Consider the following 19,254-nt stretch of genomic DNA (forward strand, 5'->3'; position numbering starts at 1 on the left):
TCCTTTTCAGACAGTTTTACTTTCATTCAGACCATTATCTGTATTATTCTAGTTGCTCGTGCACTTGTGACACCAGTTCTGGGTTGTATTTAGATATTTTGGTAGTTCTATTACAGTTATTTCAGTTTTAATTGACATCAGTTAATTTGATTTGTTAAAAATGACTTAATGGTATTCCAACGTTGGCTTTCCTAACAAGTGAAATGTTAGACATCATCACGGTACCGAGGGTGGAAATTCAGGGTCGTGACAATGAGGGGATGTAATTACAATCTACAATTCTCAAGGGGGAGGTGGAAATTGCTGGTAATTACCTGAATTCTAAGGGTAATCGATGTGAACCATAGGGTCCAGGTTATGTTTTTGAATCTTTTTTCTTTTGTTTCTATCCTTTTTTTCTTTAAAATTTATTTTTTAACTTTTATAATTCTTTTTTTTCAAATATTATTTTTTATATTATTTATTTTTATCTCTTTATTTCTCATTTCTCAACCTCTACTTCACGTATTTCTACATAATTTCTCATATTTGATTTCTTTTTAATTATTTTTATTTATTTTTTATTACACTTAGCTATGTTATAATTCTTATTTTTCTAAAAAATTATACCCAGTAATCTTAGAAAAATTAAGTCATTCACAAACTTGACTTATAATGAGTGATGTCATTAAAGTTGAACTTTGTTATGGATGACGTTATATGCAAACTTAACTATGTGAAAATAATTAGATTATTTTTTAATATTTAAATAACATTCTCATTTTCCAACTTTTAATTTTTGTGATTCCATATAGTTGCTCATATTTTTTGTTCTTTTATTTTCTTCATTTTGCATAATTGTGCTATTATTCTGCTTTTGAAACTACTCCTCCTAATATTAGAAATAATAAATCATTAATAAACATAGCATATAATGAGTGGTGTCATTAAAGTAGAATCTCATTGTTAAATGAGGTTATAGACTTATATTTTTATTTTATTTTAAATTATATTTACTTAAATTATGTTGAAACTTATTTTATGTTATGTTGTAATTTAACAAAAGAGTATTATGTTAATTTTTTTTGGATTTTGAATACATGTTGTATTTCGCTTCCATTTTATTTGCTTTAGTAGTATTTACTTAATAATTCAGATTGCATTCCATTCAATTTTCAGTTCGAATTGATAGATTATTTTTTCGTAAAACATTAGAGTAAACGTTATGGCATTATATTTATAAATATTAAGGACCTTATCAAGCATGCAGTCCATGGGGTTCTTACAAAATATATGTACTTTTAGTTTTTATAATGATTAAAGTAAAATATTATTAATTTGAAACATATATATGGATTATTTTTACAATATTACTTACAAATATATGATTATTAATTAATATATTTTCAATAAACAATATCTATCGTAAATGTCAAATTTAATACTCCATCCGTTTTAATTTATGTGAATCAATTTTCTTTTTAGTCCGTGCCAAAAAGAATGACCCATTTCCCTATTTGGAAACAATTTACCTTTATGCAATGATTTATAACCACACAAAATATATGTGTCTCATTTTACACCACAAGTTCAAAAGTCTTCTTTCTTTCCTTAAACTTCGTGCCCGGTCAAATAGATTCACATAAATTGAAACGGAGGGAGTATTATTTATAAAGGCATATATTTGTTAAGCTTAACATTTAATTTTTGATAATTAATTTTATATTTAAAATTTAATATAACTATGTAATTACACTTGTACAACCAAATAGTATACTTGTAATACACTAAGACAAACAAACAGGTCGTCATAATTATAATATTATTTAATTACTAGGTCGTGTAATTACTATCCTAATAATTATACCAATTCCGATTACCCAGCGGCTTTCCAAACAGACCCTTGAGAAAGCTAGGTATATATGGAAGATTCTGAAATCGTCTGCTAGCATGTTCTTCCCTGCCTTTCCTTACCTAACTAGACAAAGATAAAGGAACTTTTGTTTTAGTTAGAAAATAAAAAGGCTGGTGCAAAACTTCCTGAAATTTTTAACCAATATTTGTCTGCTCTTTTCTCTCCAGCTTAGGAGTCTCATGCAGCTGCAAGTGCTAATCTTGCTTAAATTCAGTGAATGTAAGCTCTTTCTATGAAGGATTGCTGCCTTTTGGTTTAACTAAATATCCCAGTCAAGTTCAACTATGGATTGAGAGAAAAATGAATATTGTGTTGAGGCTCATCCATCTGAGTCTTGTTGAAGTTCTCAGGAACTGTTGTGGTAAAACTTTTCTTGGAGTTGCAACTTATTCACCATAAAATAAAATAACAATCTTTTTTCCTACTGTTACTATTCCCTTTTGTTGTGTGTGACTATTTTTTCATGAAAATTGGAGGGAAAGTCCCATGTGGTGAGGTCAGAGGTATGCACAATAGAGTCCGGAACCTAAATATTATTTTTTGGGACTCAAAATACATTAATAAGTATAAAAAAAATTACCTTTCTATGTATACTCGTCTAAATACAAGACGATATACCTTAACGGTAACTTTTGCCATTAAGGTATAGCGTCTTGTATTTAGACGCTATACTGCCTGACGATTTGACGTGACTGCGTAGCGTCTTCATTTCATACGCCATACCTATAGCGTCCAGAAACAAAACGTTATACCCTGATTATGGACCCACCAATAATTTAACTGACATAACAGTAATTTAAATGAGTATAGCGTCTATTTAAAGAACGCTATACGTCAAAAAAATTCCATATCCCGGGCTAGCCATTTCCTATATAAAGTGGTTAGGAATTTAGGAAAATTCTTTCACAAAAAATTCCAACTCCCATTCAATATTTTCTTGTTGTTAAATTCTTAAGCATTTTTTCCGTAATGTCTGAAGAGCGTAGAATAAGAGTTTCATTATATTGGGGGGGTGAAGTTGTTAAATTACCACTTACAACGGAGTACGATAAATTGATATCGTTGTTATGCAAAAAATGGGTGTGAGGAAACGTTCAGTGATACTTAAAGTAACCAGAAGATATTCGTATTCCGTCACTCCGCAAGGGGCTGCTTTTTACTCGGAGTTAAACATCTACGATGATGAAACTTTGAGAGATTTTTTGAGGACTCCGGATGAATACCGGGAATATCTTGTAATCAAAATGTTGGATATGTACGTCAAGGTCGAAGACGTTCCAAACAATGAGGTGGCCGGACAGGTTCCGGATAACCCCCAGTCATCGGGTGGTTATTCTGGAGGAGTTTTTGCCAGACAGGTTCCGGATGAAAGAGTTTTCCTTGATTTAAACTTATCCCTGCCTGCTTCACATAATTCACAAGACGAGTGGTAAGCTTCAATTTTCCATTGTGTTTACGATGTACATTTTTGTTGTATTGAATTTGAATTAACGCTCATATATTTAACAGGGGGTACAGGCCGGATATGAATTTTACAAATTATGAACCCAAGCATAGTTTTGGTGTGTTGGATCATGGTGGTCCATCCGGGAGCCATCAGCTAAATGAAAATGTCCATCATGGAATTTCATCACATTACAACTTGTAAGTGAAGTGATACAGCTACATGGAAAGTATTTATTAAATTCAGTATCTTATTATTTTGTTGATTGTGCAGTGAAAACGAGCAAGTTGAACCAAATGTACTCAGTCAATTGCCGAAGACGACGTATTAAAACGGGATCTGGCAGATGCACAGAGTGAGGAAGAGAACAGTGATTACGCCAACAATGCTGATGAATCTGGAGACGAGACACCCTTTCCTCGTGAGGATGGTGATAAGGAGGATGAGAAGGAAGGACCTAATTTGACGAGAGAGTATGCTCCACCCCCCCCCCCCCCAGATGGTGAGTGTACGAGTCCCAAGTGTCATTTCATTCAAGGGAGATTCCTTACCTTGATAACTTGCCAAGCATGCCAGATGTGGAAGCTCTCACAAGGAATTTTGATGAAATTCGGACAGCAATGTGGGATGAGTCTAGACCGACGGTGCTAGCAAAGGGCATGCTTTTTCTTGATAAAGCGCGCCTAAGCAGGGCTTGTAAAATGCACAACGTAAAGGAGTGTCGTGAGATGACTGTATGGGAGTCAAGTCCGGTTGTATACAAGGTTGTTTGTCGCAGGTGGTTTTGGCCATGTCATTGGATGTTGCGTGCGAGCAAGAAGAAGAAAGGTCTGTGGAAAGTGGGTAAATACATTCCCACCCACACATGCGAAATAGACACATTCAACGGGAATCACTTCAACTTGGATATTGACTTGATTTCTCTTGTTCTTTTTCCACACATCGAAGCGTCCATAAGGTATAAAATCAAAGAGTGCATTACAGCAGTCCACCAGGAACATGGCCATACCATTACTAAAAGAAAGGCATACCTCGGACGCAAACGAGCGTTTGAAATTGTCTATGGTAACTGGGATAAGTCATTTGCAGATCTGCCTAGGTACATGGCTGCACTGCAGCAGTTTAACCCCGGGACGGTTGTTGAATGGAAGCTTGAGCGGAGTCTGGGTAAACCAGAATATATATTCAATTATGTGTTCTGGGCGTTTAAACCAGCAATTGATGGTTTTTCGCATTGTCGGCCCGTAATATCCATAGACGACACTCATGTCTATGGGAAGTACGATATCAAGCTGTTGATAGCCGTGGCAGTAGATGCTAATGGACAGATATTTCCTCTAGCTTTTGCTATTTGTGCCAATGAAAGCCAAGAGACGTGGACGTTGTTTTTGAACCATATGAAAGAGCACGTTGTCAAACAGCGTTCCGGTATCTGTCTAATATCTGATCGGCACGGTGGTATCTTAAGTTCTGTGGAGAACTTGCCTGCATGGCAAGAACCTTATGCCTACCATCGTTACTGTGTTAGGCATTTGAAAGCCAATTTCCAGAAGGCATATCCCAATAAGGATCTGCATGATTTGATGTGGATGGCAGCAACAGACCACCAACAACATAAATTCCGGACGCACATGGAATATATCAGGCAAGAAGACGAGGCAGCCTATCGTTGGTTAATGCGACATGACCCTGAAAAGTGGACTTTGCATGCGGATGGTGGCAGACGATGGGGAACTCTGACTACAAATGTGTCAGAGTCTTTCAACGGGTTATTGAAGTCGGCAAGAGGATTGCCTGTCACAGCCATGGTGCGGATGTCGTTCAAGCAGATGGCGGAGAGGTTTGTTGAAAGGTCTGCAGCTGCAACGTCATTGATGGAAAGGGGTGTTGAATTTGTGCTAGTGCCGATGAAGAGATTTGAGAAATACAGACGGCAAGCACATTGGCATTCATTTTTGCAGTATGATAACGAAAGAAGTGTTTTGAAGTTCGCACCGCTATCCATGAAAATCGGGGGAATAATGTACATACTGTAAATGAATCTAGAAGGCTATGCTCGTGTGGAAAATGGTCCACTCTACCACATGCCTTGCTCACGTGCCATCAAGTGCTTTCAACAAGTTGGTTTAGGTGCAACCAACTATGTTGATCAACAATATAGTGTTGCGAAGTACCTAAACACATATAGTGGGTAGTTGCAGCCAGTGGGTGCTGAGCATTATTGGCCGCCTGAACCATTTAAAATGGTGTGTAACAAGTCCTATTTGCGTCGAATACAGGTGAAGAAGAGAACGCGTATACGGAACCAAATGGATGTTAGTGATACCGTTTATGCGCGCAGATGTGGTATATGCTCGCAAACAGGACGCGACCGTCGAAAATGTCCTTCGGCTGGTTTAGGTGGAAATAGTACTCAAGCTCGTGGTGGTCCTTCTTCTATTAGGCCTAACTATCAATGAGTTTATGTTATAATATTTAGTTATTTTGTTTGTGTTGCAAGTTTTACAAAATAAAATTATGTTTGTTAATTATGAGTTGAACTTTTCCATTTCAGTTTTTTTAATGATATTTAAAAAAATTATATATTCGGAAGAACTGGAAAAAATATTGAAATATCATAAAGCTAATTAATTTAATTTTAATTATGTTTGTTATTTTATATATGTGTGTTGTCTTCATAATGTGTGTTTACAACAGTGGGAACGTGAAGAAGAACGTAAAAAAGAGGTTGCGGAGTTGAAAGCAAAACTTAAAGAGGTAGAAGAAGAAAAAAATAAGCTGGAAGAACAATTTAAGTGGTTGGAGCAGAAAATAATAGGCGGCAGGGACTAAACATTGACATGTATGTGTTTAGTGTGTTACTTTATCTTTATGTTTCTCGTGTCATGTATTTTTATTTGTTGTACTGAATTTTAATTATGTTAAGTTGCTATATTTGTGTTTGTGTTGTAGTATTAAACTAAATTAGTTGTACTAAACTTTATTTTCATTAATGGTAATGGAAGTTAAGTTTTAATGCTTGTGTTTGTGTTGTAGTACGAAACTAATTATATAAAAATTGTTGTTAATGCATATACAAAAGTATTATTTACATCTTATACAAAAAAATATTATGTGTGTTGTCTTGTCGAAAACAAAAGCTACCCAACTGACATAAAGCTGTTTCGTACCCGTCAGAACCTTTAACACGCAAGGTATAGCATGGTCAAATGCTACGTTATGTGTATATATAGCGCGGTTAAATGGTATGTTATGTGTGTTTTCTTGTCGAAAACAAAATCTACCCAACTGACATAAAGCTGTTTCGTACCCGTCAGAACCTTTAACACCCAAAGCATAGCGTGGTCAAATGCTACGTTATGTGTATATATAGCGCGGTTAAATAGTACGTTATGTGTGTTGTCTTATCGAAAACAAAAGCTGCCCAACTGACATAAAGTTGTTTTGTACCCGTCAGAACCTTTAACAGGCAAAGCATAGCGCGATCAAATGCTACGTTATGTGTGTATATAGAGCGGTTAAATAGTACGTTATGTGTGTTGTCTTGTTGAACTGAAAAGGCTGCCCAACTGACATAAAGCTGAGACGTACCCGTCAGAACCTTTAACACGGAAAGCATAGCGCGGTCAAATACTACGTTATGTGTGTATATAGCGCGGTTAAATAGTACGTTATGTGTGTTCTCTTGCCTATATATAACAAGCTCATTCTACTTATTTTCTGCGCTCATCAATAAGTAATAGCAAATCTTTCAAGAAAAAAGATTTTTTTTAACGCACAAATGTCTCAACCTCTTTATGTACCAAGGTGCAAGTGTGGAAAAAAATGCATGATGCAAAGTTGTTGGGATAATGGTGAAGCTGGACGCCGCTACTGGAATGTTTGAACAAGTTTTATAAGGTTACCGGCGAACCTATTTGCGATTTTGAGGTATGGGTTGATGAATCCTGTTATCAGGAATACTACAAAGAATCTTTGAACGATCTTCATAATTTGTGTTTAAAATAGTGGGAACGTGAAAGAGAACATAAAAGAGAGAATGCGGATTTGAAAGCGAAACTTAAAAAGGTAGAAGAAGAAAAAAATAAGCTGGAAGAACAATGTAAGTGGTTGGAGCAGAGAATAATGGGCGGCAGGGACTAAATATTGACATGTATGTGTTTAGTGTGTTACTTTTTTTTTTGACGAAATTTTAAACTTTTATTCCATAAAAAAGTCATTACAAAACTAGATTAACGCTGACCGTTAATCTCTCATATCAATTGCAATTAAAAAAACAAGTATATCTATACGAATTCATTTTTACTTCTATACTACGTCATTTTATTCACAGTTGGCAATCCTTGACTCCATTTGATCTTCTTTCGTCCTTGAATATGTATATGCATTGCCATTTTCTTGCACACACTATCAGCATCATATCTTCCTTTCTCAATTCTGATCATATTCCGTTCTCTCCATATGCAGTAGACGACCATTGCAAAGACTGCCATGGTCATTTCTGCAACACAATCTTTCTTCTTTGCCACACTACTTATCCAGCTCACTTCCTGTTCCTAGTTTTAAATCTTCCTTCTGTATCCTAACCAATTGAGCATTCCTTCCCAATACTGACATTTAAAAAACAGATGCTCAAAGTTTTCCTCATGCTGTCCACAGAACACACATTCTGCCTGCACTTGTAATCCAAACTTTGCAAGTATGTCGACTGTTGCTAGTCTCTGATTGATGGCTAACCATAGATGGAATTTAAACCTTGGATGAACTTGTGAATGCATATGAATACTCTTCCATTCCACTTTACTGAATTGAGGTTGAAGTTGCACATATGCCTTGTTGATCTGGAACTTGCCTTGTTTCTCAAACTCTCTCAGAATTGATGCAACGTCTGTTTGGTTTGTCCTCATCTTCAGTACATCTTCCTTCATTTCAATGATCTTCCTCACCACCCATGATGCATTTTTTGGTGTATCTATGTCTTCAATTCTTCTATTTTTTATGTAGTATATGTGAGCCCATCTAATCCATAGTGTATCCTTCTTCATAGCCAATGCCCATAAGTGTTTCATCACTGCAACTTTATTCCAGGTTCTCATGTTGATCACATTCAATCCCCCTGTACTTTTAGGTTGGCAAATTTTTTCCCATGCTATAAGGGCTTTCCGAGATATTTCAGTTGATCCAGTCCAAAAGAAAGTCCTGCAGACAGCCTCCACTATTTTCATAATCTTCTTTGGAATCAAGAATATTTGAGCCCAGTATGTTTGCACACCAAATAGCACTGATTTGATCAGTTGTAGTCTTCCAACATATGATAACATCCTAGCAGACCAGCATCTCACTCTATCAGTGATCTTCTCAACCAAAGGTAGACATTGGTTTATATTCAGCTTCCTGGTCGACAATGGCACTCCCAAATATTTAAAAGGCAGGTTGCCCTTTGTATATCCAGTAAGTTGCATAATCTCTTCTTGTACTTGTTGATTAATCCCAGCCATATATATTGAGCTTTTCTCCACACTTGCTTGCAATCCTGATGCTTTTGAGAACTTGTCAAAAACATTTTGTATTGCTTGAATAGATTTTTTGTCTCCCCTGCAAAACATTAAAAGATTGTCAGCAAAACATATATGTGTTACTCCGAGTTTCTTGCATTTAGGATGGTATTTGAACTCCTTCTGCATTTTCAAAGTATTCATCTCCCTCTACAAGTACTCCATTGCAATTACAAATAGGTAAGGAGACATAGGGTCTCCTTGCCTTATCCCTCTCCTAGCAGGAAAAGGTTTTGTGAGTCCACCATTGAGTGTCAATGAATATGACACTGTTGTCACACACTCCATAATCCAGCCAATGCACTTGTAAGGAAATCCCATCTCTGTAAGCATCTGCCTTAGAAACTGCCAGTCAAGTGAGTCATATGCTTTCTTGAGGTCAACTTTGAGGATGCACCTTGGTGATACTCCTTTCCTGTTGTACCCATTGAATAGCTCATGACTAAATAGCACATTATCCACTATGTTCCTCCCCTCTATAAATGCTGATTGTGCTTTCCCAATGAGACTGTCAATCACCTTCTTTATCCTTTTTGTAAGAATCTTTGCNAAAATAATGAAAGAAAATCATTTGTTTGAATCTTTGGAGTAATTCACTTAGGGCAAAAATCACGTGCTCACAGCTGCCCTTCTTTGCCCGGAAACACGAAGGGTTTTCGTGCAAAGATAAGTGAGCAAATACGAGCGATTTTTGCCCGTTTGAATATTCCGTGTGAAGCATTTTTGAAAGAGTTGACCGCACCCTGCTTCGGAGGTTGCCTACATATGCTTGGCTAAAAAGGAATCAGGTCAGTGTAGTTCAGGAAGGTCTGGTAGCTGGGACTACCAGGGGCTGTGATTTCACTACTGTTGCTGTTGCTACTGCTCGCTGACCTACTTATTACACCATGTTAAAATAAAAAAAAGCTAGCCTAAGCTATGATCTATGAATTACAAAAAGGTCCTATCTATGTCTTCAAACTTGCTCTTGTGTTGCTTTGAACTTGTATTCTTCCGATGGAGTTCTTGCGTTGTTGCCCTGAATTGTGGTCGTAGATGTTTCGCCATTCCTCCGAGTGATTACTTTCGGAATCGGAATCCGACCTCGATATCAAAAAATCCACTCCCGGTCAAACTTCCCAAAAATCCAACTTTCGCCAATTCAAGACTAATTCGACTATGGACCTCCAAATTACAATCCGGATGCGCTCATAAGTCCAAAATCACCCAACGGAGCTAACGGAACCGACGAAAATCCATTTCGAGGTCAAATGCTAAAAAGTCAAACTTGATCAACTCTTCCAACTTAGAGCTTAATTCTTGAAGTTCATTCTTCAAAATCGATCCCGGATAACTTGAAAACCAACCCCGACGATTTAGCAAGTCATAATACATCATGCGAAGATACTTGGGCACTCAAAATACCGAGCGAAGTGCAGATACTCAAAACGACCAGTCGGGTCGTTACATAAATATATTATATATGAATTATACTTGCATTATATATCCGTTGGCTATTTTTAATTTAAGCAAGTTGAATGGCCGCGTATTTAGGTTGGAGAGTCAGTTTGACTAGCAATTGGGAGGGTTTTTAATCAATATAGCTTCCGTTTGGCCATAGATTTTGGNATACTAGATTTTACGATTTAAAAGATAAGACCAGTAAAGATCATAAAGTGCTAAAATAATGATACAACCCCCAAAATAAATGTCTACTACTGTGTGTGCCAGAACCTGGTGTCACAAGCTACGGGCGACTAGTAGAATACACACAAAAGAATAATACACTACCCTACTGTCTGAATCAGGATAGACAAAAACAAAAAGTACAAGAAAGGACTTCTTCGGCTGCGGATCGGCATGAAGAGAAGCAGCCCACCGTAAAAGTCCCCAAGCGTGCTCACTGATGCACACCAGGATGATGTCCTGATCCACCTGCCTCAAATCCTGTACATTTAAGTACAGAAGCGTAGCATGAGTACATAAACCACATGTACTCAGTAAGTATCTCGTATAATCTCGAAGAAGTAGAGACGAGAGGTCGACTTGATACTTACTAAGGTCAAGATAATATAATAATAAAGTGAGATATACAGCATGAAGAATTTTCAAGAACACAAGTTTAAGAGAAGAGTCATATTCATGTTCTTGACATAATTAAACTACCAGTTTTCCCTTTTTCATATTAAACAAGTGATCATGTCATATCTAAATGTAAGCATATAAATCATGCACAATCATGCCGAGGTCGACGGTTCGCTCCAACAGAAAATAAATTGTGCACTGCCGAGGGTCGAGCGGCACGAACCATAGATGCATCTATTCTCACCGAGGCGATCAGCCCAGTCCATAATCATCAAAAAAAAAATCAGGAAAGCACATAAGGCTCAATTACATACAAGGGAATTCCTACCAAGACTCAACAAACTCATAAGTTCACTTTTCATTTCCTCAGGTCTCTAGCTAATCATAGATGATCATATTGGCAATTTAAAACAAGAAATATTCCCCAATTAGACATGACGTGGGTCCTAAACTACCCGAACAATTATCATTATAGTAGCTACGCACGGACTCTCGTCACCTAGTACGTACGTAGCCCCCGCATTTAACAACAATTACTCATTTATAATCCTATGGGGACAATTCCCTCTTACAAGGTTAGAAAGGAGACTCACCTCGCTCCAAAGTGCACTTCCAATGTCCAAGAACGAGCCGAAGTCCTTAATTCGAAGCCGAACAATCCTAACTAATCAAACGAAGTAAGAACTAGTAAATAAAGGCTTACAAGGTCGAACTCTAACTATTTAGGAAATTTTCTAACCATTAATACAAGTTTCCTAAATTCCGACCCCGGGCCCACGTGCTCGGATTCCGAAATTTTTCGAAGGAAGTTGTTCTCTATCACCTAAGGATCACAAATATATGATTTCTAGTTCATTACATGGCAAATTTTATGATAAATTCTTAGTTTTATTAAAACCCTAGGTCTAGCTCAAATCCTTGATCTTTACTAAATTTTTGGTGTTTAATCTACCTAATATACATGTATTTAAGCTAAGGATGAAGGGAAATTACTTACCTTACCAAGTTATGTGGAAACCCTCTCTTGGAAGAACCCAAATCGCCTAAGTGTAGAGTGAAAAATGAGAGAAATGAGTTTGAGTTCGTATTAAATGAACCCTTCTGCCCCCAGTTATTTTCGCATCTGCGGAAGTATTTCTGCTTCTGCGGAATCCGCTTCTGCGGAATTTGGCCGCTTTTGTGGCTTTTGGGATTTGGGGCTCGACCGCTTCTGCGGTCTGGGGGCCGCATAGGCGGAACCGCTTCTGCGGTCCCTGGGCCGCTTTTGCGGTTTCCCCTGGCCTACCCCTTCTCCGCTTCTGCGATCTAATGACCGCATCTGCGGTCCCGTTTCTGCGGTCCAAGAACGGCAGATGCGGTTATGACAGAAGCAGCAAGCTTCAGTCATTTTCCAAATTCTAACTTCACTCGAGGCTCGCTCGTTTGACGCTCGGGGCTCCCGTGCCCCGCCCGAACATACCGACAAGTTAGAATCACGAGGCGGACCTACTCAAACCCTCGAAACACTCAAAATAACGCTAAATTGAGGAATCAACCCCAAAACCAAATGAATCAAATCATTGAACTTCAAGTTCTTAATTCTCCTCCAACGGGTCAAAACGCCCTTAAACTTCTCGGATTGACACCAAATTTTACGGGTAAGTCTTAACTGATATTTCGGACTTGTACCAAGTTCGGAATCGAAATCCGAACCCGATACCTAGGAAAACAATGATTTCCTAGTTTATTTAAACCTTTGAAACTTTAACTTAACAATTTCACATAAAAATTCATTACTCGGGCTAGGGACCTCGAAATTCGATTTCGGGCATACGCCCAGGTCCCATATTTTCTCACGGACCCTCAGAAATTGTCAAATCATGATTTTGGGTCCGTTTCCCCAAAATATTGACCGAAGTCAAACTTGGCCTTTTTAAAGAAACTTAAAGAAGCAACTAGACTTATTCTTGCCAAAAACTCTTCTAACTTCCGAACCACCCGTCCCCGCAAGTCATAAATTAGCTAAAGCAAGTGCAGGAAGTCTTATTTAAGGGAATGGGGTTAAAAAATGCAAAACGACCGGTCGGGTCATTACACACTACATCCACTGATAGGTTTTGTTTCCAAATCACCCAAATTCTACCATTTTCTGCCTGCTCATAATTGCATCTGTATCCCCAGTCCTTTGCTATTTTGTACAGAATTGTTTTTGACTTTTTTCTTTAACTCTAGTTTCTAGACATCCTAAGACATCAATCTTATTCTTTTGCAAAAAGATTCTCAGCTCTTTTTGCTTATGGGGCTTGTTAAGCCCTCTTATATTCCATGTGCTTATTATCATGGTGGTTGTTGTACCCACTCCTGCACCATTCCTCATCCCTGTTCATCTTCATGTGACATTTCTTTCAGCACTGCAAATCTATTTGCTTCTTCACTTTTTCTCTGGTTGCTCAGGGAGTAAGCCTGTTTTTCATTTTCCTTTGTATTTATCACCTTTTTTCCTCTTTGGTCTGCTAGACTGTGATGTGGTTGCTATTCATTCTCCACCTGCTCCTGTACCACATTGGCCATTTCATTTGTCTCCTCTTGTGCTTGTTGTTCCTTTGGTTTCCACTCTGGTATGATTCTGTTCCTTCTTCCTCTATTTCTTCTTCTAGGCAATTGGAATTGTTCATTCTCCTCTTTCTTACTCATCTTCCAGCATTCAATCAATTCATGCCCAAAGTGCAAGCACTCAGAGCAAAATTTTGGCCTCCATTCATACACTATTTCCTGCTGTTTCACACAAGTTGGAGTAATGATTTCAACTGTCTCCACCAAGGGTTTTGTAATGTCCACTTTCACAAGTATTCTTGCAAAAGAAATCTTCCCTAATTCAGTTGTGTTACTTTATCTTTATGTTTCCTGTGTCGTATATTTTTCTTCGTTGTACTGAATTTTAATTATGTTAAGTTGCTATGTTTATGTTTGTGTTGTAGTATTAAACTAAATTAGTTGTACTGAACTTTATTTTCATTAATCGTAATGGAATTTAAGTTTTAGTGCTTGTGTTTGTGTTGTAGTACGAAACTAACTAATAAATTAAAAAACACATATGCGTATATTATATAAAAATTGTTGTTAATGTATATACAAAAATATTATTTACATCAAATACAAAAAAAAGTGAAGAAAATCAATGTGTCCCGCATCCAGTGTGCTCCGACGCAGCCGCTGGCCTGAGGCACATCGCATCCCGCCCAGCTCGTCATCATCAACTCGCCTCCTTATAGACGGATGCGCCGCATCATGATCATCAGTGGTGCTGACAGGATCGGTAGAAGGGGCCGTCAGTCCAGTAGAAACCTACATAAGAATAGAAAGCTCAGTATAGCAAAGTATATAATAAGTCACAACAATATAAATTGTCTTACCACCATCTCGTCGGGCTCCTGAATGTAATCATCCATCGCAGTCATGTCAGCATCGCGTTCAGCCTTAAAAAGGAAATTAATCAAGTTATGGAAAATAAAGACATTCTAATTCAATACTAAGAAAACCATACATGTGCCTGTGATGATAAACCATAACTCAACCGGCGCCCACTATGTAAATCTCGTGTCGGCCGCTCCTCAGCAACACTAGATGGGCCTGGATAGTATGTATCCCAATCCACTCTAGAAAGGTCTGTGCCCGTGATCAATAATTGACCTGACGGGGTCACCTGCGAAGTCCCTAGAGTGAGATCCATCCCAAGGCTGTACGACGGCATATCCGTCTCATGTAGGCCACCCGGCAGATCGGCAGCAACATCATCAGCAGGGGCCTCAACGCCCCCTTTTTGGGGACCACCTCCTCTTCGCCCACCGTCACTGTAACGATCCGACCGGTCGTTTTGAGCTTTTGCACTTTGATCGCCAGTTCTCGGGCATGACTTTCCCCGTGTAATGCATTATGACTGATGTAGATCGTTGGTTTTGGGTTTTCAGGAAAAGCGGAATGAGTTTGAAAGAACAGTCTTAGTTGAAAGCTTTGAATTTGAAAGGTTACCAAGAGTTGACTTATTTGTATATGAGCTCGGATCGGAATTTTTATGATTTGGGTAGCTTCATTGGGTGATTTATGACTTAGGAGCGTGATCGGAATGGATTTTAGGAGTCAGTGGAAGGATTTGGCTTGAATTAGCAAAGTTGGTATTTTGGCGAATTCCGGTTGATAGGTGAGATTTTGATCCGAGGGTCAGAATGGAATTCCGAGAGTTTTTGTAGCTTCGTTATGTCATTTTTGATGTGTGTGCAAAATTTCAGGTCATTCGGACGTCGTTTGGTCGGGTTTTTGATTGAAAGCGAGTTTCGGAAGTTCTTGGCAAACTTAGGCTTGAATTCGATAAGAATTGATGGTTTTAGTGTTGTTTGAGGTGTTTTAATGATTGGAACAAGTTCGAATGATGTTTTAGGATGTGTTGGTGCTATTGGTTGAGGTCCCGGGGGCCTCGGGTGAGTTTCGGATGGTCTAACGGGCTAGTTTTGATGTTGGAAAGTTGCAGATTTTTCATTCCAGGTGTTGCTGGTTTTAAGTCTTCGCGATCGCGTGGGTTGAGCCGCGATCGCGTAGAAGGAAATTTGGAGGCAGGCTAATTGCTCTTCGCGTTCGCGTCTGAGGGTCCGCGTTTGCGGAAGGTTGGTTAATGATGCTTCGCGATCGCATGGTATGGATCGCGTTCGCGTAGAAGGAGTTGGAGTCCAGTGATTTTAGTCATCGCGTTCGCATCAGCTGAGTCGCGTTCGCGTAAGAGGGAAAGCTGAAGCTTCGCGTTTGCATCCGTTTTGTCGCGTTCGCATAGACCATTTTGAGGCTTTTAAGACTTGCTCATCGCGATCGCGAGCCTGGGGCCGCGATCGCATAGAAGGAATCGTCTGCTAGGCAGAAGGGTTTTTAAACATAATTCATCCGCAAGCCTAAGTCATTTTCCTCCATTGTTGAGTATTTTTAGAGCTTCTTGGGAGCAATTGAAGAGGGATTCGAAGAGGATTAATTGGAGGTAATTTCTAAAAACTAAAAACGTGATTATTATGTGAAATTAACCTAAAAATTCATGGAAATTTAGCTAAAATTGGAAGAACTAGGGCTTGGGATTTTGAGATTTTAAATTTGGATTTGAAGGGTCATTTGAGCTAGAATTTGAGAGTTCTTGATATGCATAGACTCGTGGCGAGATAAGGAGCCCGTTGATGTAAAATTTCTGAGTTTCGAGAGTGGGCCCGGGGCTCGGGTTTTGCCAATTTTGGGATTTTTGATATTTTTCGATTGTTTTCGATTGGGTATTGTTTCCTTAGCCTATTGTGACGTATTCGTTGTGATTTTGGTCATTTTCGATGCGCGAGGAGGCCGATTCGAGAAGCAAGGGCATAGCGATCTTGAGTTTTGGCCGGCTTGAGGTAAGTAATGATTATAAATGTTGTTCTGAGGGTTTGAAACCCCAGATTACACATCGTTGTGTTACTTTGAGGTGACTTACATGCTAGATGACAAGCGTGGGGTAGAGCACCGCTGGGGATTGTGACCTAGTCCATCCCGAATGATTATTTTAATGTGCACTTGATAGTTAATTGCTTGATACTATTATATCTTGGGTTGTATGCCATGTTTGGGGCCTTGTGCCGACTTGTTGAGACCCTTAGGGGCATTTGTACTATCTTTCCTCACTCTACTTGTTTGAAAGCATATCCTCAGTCATGTTTTACCTGTTTACTCAAATCTGGCTTTATCACTATATTCTTAAAAATGTGGAAACTGTTTTGGGCTGAGTTCCCTGTTTTACTGATGGTCCGAGTGATCGTGAGATGATGACTGAGATAAACCGAGGGTCTGATTGTGAGATTGATGATTGAGATAGACTGAGAGTCCGATGGTGAGGTTAATGACTGAGAGAGGCCGAGGGCCTAGTTGTGAGGATTATATATCTATGGATTGGGCTGCACGCCGCAGCAATGTGTGTATATATATATATATTATATATATATATATATATATATATATATATATATATATATATATATATATATATATATATATATATATTCGGGCTGCACGCCGCAGCGGTTACTATATGNATATATGGATCGGGCTGCACGCCGCAGCGATATATTGATCGGGCTGCACGCCGCAGCGGTTACTATATGGTATCTATTGAGCGTGAATGCTGAGTGCGAGTATTGATTGGTAAGAGTTGAGTCACGAGTGACAGAGAGGCTAGCCCGAGGGGCGATAGATATGTTCATGCATATGAGTGTTGTTTGCCTGAGAGGCCTGTTTATGAACTTATTGATTTCACTCCTCTTTAAAGTGAGTTTCTATTGAATATGCTGATTTATTGACTGCTTTCACTCATCTTTATATTGAGCCTCTGTCGGAAAGTTGAATAAATATTTTAAAATAACTTTTACTTAAACTGGGGTTTTTGAGATGTTCAGAAATTAATCATGGATTTGGCATTGGTTATTTCCACTAAGATCTTCGAGTTATGAAGCACTTATGACTATTGTTTTGCCCGAGGGGCTGTTTTTACGAACTATGCTTTGCCCGAGGGGCCGATTATTGCTTTAATCTCTATTATTATTTTAAATGGTATTGAACCCCTTCTGAAACTGCTGGAAGCATTTAAAAAAAAAATAATTTTTACTAAAAGCTGGATTTTAAAAGGGAAGGTTGACTCGTATTATGATTGAAAGCCTATTGTGATTATTGAGCCTAATGTGAATGTGGATTCATTATTTCCTAATGCTCAGTCTTTATTTACTCTTATTACTTACTTGGTTGGAGTACTCACATTACTCCCTGCACCTCGTGTGCAGATTCAGGTATATCGGAACCCGATAGTGGGTGTTGACTTGCTCAGGCGCGGAGTGATCAGAGTTAGCAGGTGGCTGCATGACGTTCGCAGCACCGCTCCTTTCCTCATATTGTTGTTACTGTCTTTAGTACATTATTTTAGACGTCTTGTTGTATTCATACCTTGATAGATGCTGATGACTGGTGACACCCCGATGTCGGGCTTGTATATTAATTCCGCACTGTTTCCTTCAGACTTATATTATGAAATATTGTCCTAATTAAAGGTTTAGAAATGACTCTTAATGATTAAAGGGTAAATGTGAGTGTTGTGTCGGCTGGCCTTGTCTTCACGAGAGGCGCCATCACGACCGGGCCGGTTTGGGGTCGTGACAGCCACGTCGTCCGGCACCCCCGCCTCGTCGGGCACCACCACCTCGTCAAGCGCCACCACCTCGTCGGGCACCACCACCTCGTGGCACACCAGGGCCTCGCTCGTACTGCTCTGGCTCCACATAATCAGGCATGTTTGCCAAACGCTGATCCTCCCGGGCTCGCTGCAGTGTTCGGGCAGCCAACTCCACAAATCAACGGCTGTAATCCTGCAAGGAGACCGCAGGATCGCCGACATGATCCTGCATCTGCAGTCCCATCTGATAGACTGTAGGTAGTCCAATAGCCTGCACAACGTATAAAATATAAACTACATATATTGCACTAAAATACAGTTATATAATTAATAATAACAGAAAACATACCAGGGCCTCGTGTCGCCCGGCGTATGGAACGTACCGATCGCCAGCCAGATGAATAGGGTTCCCGATAAAAAAGCGGGTGACGTGCCGGTACCAGGACATATACCCCTGAATAGCCACCTCCTGGATCTGTGTAGGTGGGGGCGGAATTATCTGAAATCGATGGTCCCAAATATGGATCTGCGCCTGCATCGCCCGCCCTGCAACGATCATCCCTCTGATAATGCGTAGACTCCCATATAGGCCCCCTCGGTATATACTGCGGGCGGCCAAACTGCCAAAGTACCCGCTCCGAGGCATGATGCTCCACAATATCGAGGCATATGAGTGGGGCATAAGTGCTCCAAATCAATCGGCCGACCGAGCAATAAGCTGGCAGGGAAGCTATCAAATCGTCGTTGTATGGGGTCCAGATGACCTATCAAATTAGAACATGAAATGTGAGTATGCGCAACACTAAGTTAATCTATACGAGGTAAGTTTAGGTACATATTTACCTGTGCGCCCTCTAGCAGATCCAACACATCCCTACAGAGGGGGAGATTATGATGAGCATCATACTCTCGTGAAAGTGTACAGCGAGGAACCCACCTCCTGGCTAGAGGGAGAAACGGAGGTGGTACATTAGGAGGTAATTGTGGTCGAGGTGGCTGATACTGCAAGAACCGCTCCCAGGCCCAAACCTAACATGCAAAGTTGACATAAGGTTTAAGATAAATTCTAACTAGGTAGAGTTGGGACTGATGAACAGAT

Source organism: Nicotiana attenuata, unplaced genomic scaffold, assembly GCF_001879085.1.
Source record: "Nicotiana attenuata strain UT unplaced genomic scaffold, NIATTr2, whole genome shotgun sequence".
In the NCBI taxonomy this organism is placed as follows: Eukaryota; Viridiplantae; Streptophyta; class Magnoliopsida; order Solanales; family Solanaceae; genus Nicotiana; species Nicotiana attenuata.